Genomic DNA, 4,229 nt, shown 5'->3' with positions numbered 1-4,229 from the left:
TTTCAATTAAAAGACAATTACGAGAAAAGCTGGGTCAAACAATGTTGATGCCAAAACTTAGTGAAATAGAAATATTAATTCAAAAAGGAAAAATTAAAAAAATTACATCTTGTATGTACAATTTGATTCAAAAACAGACTGAATCTGGAATTCATAAACCAAGACAAAAATGGGAAACTGATTTGAATGTTAAAATTGTTGGAAAAAGTTGGTCAAAATTATGTTCTGATAGTATGATAAATACAATAAATGTTCAAATTAGATTAATACAATATAATTTTTACATCAATTATATATAACACCACAGAAAATAAATAGATTAAATTCAAATATGTCTGACCAATGCTTTCGATGTAATCAAGAAATTGGTACTTTTTTACATTCTACTTGGTCTTGTTTTAAAATTCAACCATTTTCGATATATCTGACTTTTATTGGAACAAAGTACTGGAGTTCAACTCCCAAATAGTCCAATATTATTTTTATTAGGAGATATTGAAGGGACAATACCGAAAATTAAATTGAATATGTATCAGAAAAAAATTATAAATATTGATTGGCAGTAGCTAAAAAAGTTATCGCAATTACTTGGAAATCTGAGTTATATTTAACTATGGATTATTGGAATAATGAAATATATAGTTGTATTCCACTTGAAAAAATTACATATAATCTAAGAAATGAATATGATATATTTTTCAAAATTTGGCTCCCATACCTACAAAAGATAGGATTAAATATATAGGTCCTTTGAAGATAAAATTATAATGTAATTGGGGAAAGTAAGAATAAATATTAAAATTATTTTGAACTCCATGGAGGATGTGGGTATCCTCCAATATCGAGGCAATCTTTTTCTTCTTTATTTCTTTCTTTAGATAAGGGTAAGGTGGGGATGGGGAGGAGGACTAATATTATTTTTCTTTTTCTTACTAATTTTTCATTACATTTATTCTTTGTAATTTTCTAAAAATTTAATAAATAAATAAAAAGAGCATCTCAGTAATCCAACAGCCCACTCACCTTTGCTACCCTTTATGTTATTTCCTTACGTTTAACACAATTATTACGTGCCTTTTCCAGCTCAAACTGTGAATTGATTTAAAGTCAGTCCCATAATTTAATAGCTTTTATTTGAAAACTATCTACCCTCGCAAAGATTGTACTGAAGACTGCATTTGATTTTTCTTCAGCCTTGTACGCTTCACATTGAAATAGTATGTGTTTCGACGGTTTCATAATGACAAAATGTACACGACACAGAATGAAGTTTTCCAATTAGTTTCAAGGCATAATTAAGCATAGTGTGGATATTTCTGTCATGTGAATATCATTCCTTCCCTTGTTTTAAGCCCTTCTTCTATAAACCCAACAGGTTTATGTATTCTGGAAAGGTGTCTGTCTTTACGTCCATTATCCTACGTCTTGCCATAAGCCCCTAATTCTTAACACTACCAACCCTTTAGCTTCTAATTTGCTAAGTGGAAGGTCTATATCCACAGCTTAACATTTAACAGCTTTTGGTGCTAAACAGTCAACATCATCATTTCCCTCAACAGTGTGATATGCAGGCCCCATAATGTGCAGACATATAAATCAAACTTTATATATGAAATACCGTTTGTCAAGTTTCCAACAGTCAATCTGACCTACTGCCAGAATGACCTGTTTAAGACTCATCAAAACTGAAATGTATTCTGAGCAAATTATAAGGACCAATTTCCTCCATCCACTGTAAGCCTAAACTGTTGGCAAAGAATTCTGCTTTCTATGCTGATAAATGGCTATAAGTCATTTCTTTATCATTACCTGCTATTCAGGCACACAAAAACAGCCACACCAACATCCCCAATTAAATTATCTTTTGATTCATCTGTAAAAATGGTTACTGTATGATAATAACTTTCATTAATATACTGATGACCAACAGACTCTCAGGCAGAACCGAATCCGATCGTGTAAAAAGTAAAATCACCTGAAGTCAATGGAAAAAACAATGTGGGGTTACAGAGAACGCTACAGTGGGACATACTGTGTCATCAAATACACCCATATTCGCAGCATGGTAAGAACCCAGCCACCCAAAACAAAAAACACTCTTCTAGTGATGTTCCCAACCGTCCTCTAGCACAACTTTAACAGGATGATCATTTCCTTGACCCGCAAATTAATCCAGTATGTTGACATCAACTTGAACCTCTGTTACTTTGAGGGCAATTGTCCCATTGCAATCAGTAAAGCCAAAGCAGGAGACAACATTACCGCACCAGAACACAATTAAAAGTCTGTAATTGTATCACATACAAACACTTTTAATTTGAAGATGAAGGTGATCCACAAGCCACACAGACATAATCATGAACAGATCAAATTAAACAAATATAATTGGTCAACAAAGATTTTCATGTTGCACCCAAGAATACCCACATAGATGTCTGAGGAGATTTAAAGCTCCTTTATATTTATCAATTATTTTACTGACAGGTGCTTCCCCATCAGCTTATTATTCATCCACATACTGAGAAATCTTACCACTGACACTTCCTCGAGACATTAATCCCATAAGTTAAAATCAAGTGCAAGTCTATTAATGCTGTTTGTAAACCACGTAATGTGTTTTAACGACTGAAAGCTTACAATCCTCATCAATCTGCCCACTGTTTGATCTATTAATTGTAAATTGCAGTTAATACCTCAAATCCATAAAGCTAAGTCATCTGTATATTGTGATTTACCCAGGGAATCCCATTTTCCCATCTCACAGAAAATATCATTAATCATAATATTAAATAATGAAGGGCTACAAATACTGCCTTGTGGGATTCCATTCTCTATCTCATAGACACAAACATGCCGACCGTTACTTGGACAGTCCATACAAAAAAAAACTCAGAAAAAAATACAATGACCCCCTTACTCCTAATTTAATCAAAAGTCCTTTCTACCATATCATTTCCCTTTTCAGTCTCAATACTGCTATTACAACATCTTTATTTAATTGTGCTTTCCGAATATCATCTTCCAAACCTAAAACTGAATCTAATGTCATTTCACACTTCCAAAATCCACTCTAATAAAACACTTTATCACCACTCTTTCCAAAATATAACTCAAGCGCTTGATTACCATACATTCCATAAGTTTACATAAATGAGACTTTCACGATATAGGCCCTTAACTAGAAGGATCAAATGGGGATCTACCAGGTTTTCAGGCACTACTATTTCCATTTTCCATGAGGAAAGTGGATGCACAATTCAAATATTTAATATTTTACAAATGCAAATTATATACAATTACAATTTCAAATATCACTCTTTCCTGGAGACACCTGACCTGCATTATTAATAGACTTCTTAAATTCATACAAAGAAATCTCTCCATCTGTGATACTATCATTGCTGCAGCAGACTTCCAACACATCAGGGTATTCACTGAAAAAACATATCCCTATATTGTTTAATTTCTTCACTTAAATTATCCTGATTATGAATCTCATCAAATGACCCAGCCAGTAACCCAACCTTCCCTGTTTCAGTAACAATCATTTTGCCCTCAATAATCAACACAGGAATATTATGATCCCCACAAATCCCCCCATTTTCTAAATCATATCCCAAACAATTCCAAGTTTGATATCCCTTCCAATATTATCTCCATATAACCTCCAGTAAATCACCTCCTTCCTCACCACGGCCTTTGCCCTTTTATTGTTAATAATGTAACTCGGAGACTGATGCACCATCACATAAAAACTCACATTTCTCCCAATTTGCTTCCTGTCCCGTTATAAATCCAAATCCAAACTCATAAAGACAGGAAGGCTGACTGACGTTCACATAAACTAATCACCCTCCGAGTTCCCATTTGAGCGACAGGCACTGCAGCCAATGACAGCAGGCGTCAGTGTTAGGTCTGAGCTGCGATAGGCTGGAGGAAATCGGCCCATGACCAGCCCCTCCTCTTCCGCTCCATCGCCATGGCGGAGATCAGCGAGTCGCTTCTGTCGGTGTCGCCGGACTCGGCGCCCACAAGGACGGGTGTGATTCCCCTTCGCGCCTCGGTGGGTCTGTTTCGGTGACGGCTGTGGTGGCTGACGAAACATGCTTTGTCAGGGAGCGAGCGAGGACCAATGACTACAACTCCCAGAAGGCCCCACTGATGACGTTGTGGTGTTTAGGGGTAAGGTATAAAAGCAAAATGGAGGAAAATGTAATGCATTACGTTTT

Source organism: Hypanus sabinus (genome assembly GCF_030144855.1).
Source record: "Hypanus sabinus isolate sHypSab1 chromosome X2 unlocalized genomic scaffold, sHypSab1.hap1 SUPER_X2_unloc_1, whole genome shotgun sequence".
NCBI classification, from domain to species: domain Eukaryota; kingdom Metazoa; phylum Chordata; class Chondrichthyes; order Myliobatiformes; family Dasyatidae; genus Hypanus; species Hypanus sabinus.
The sequence above is the reverse complement of the archived record's forward strand: the minus strand, read 5'-3'. Positions refer to the sequence as shown.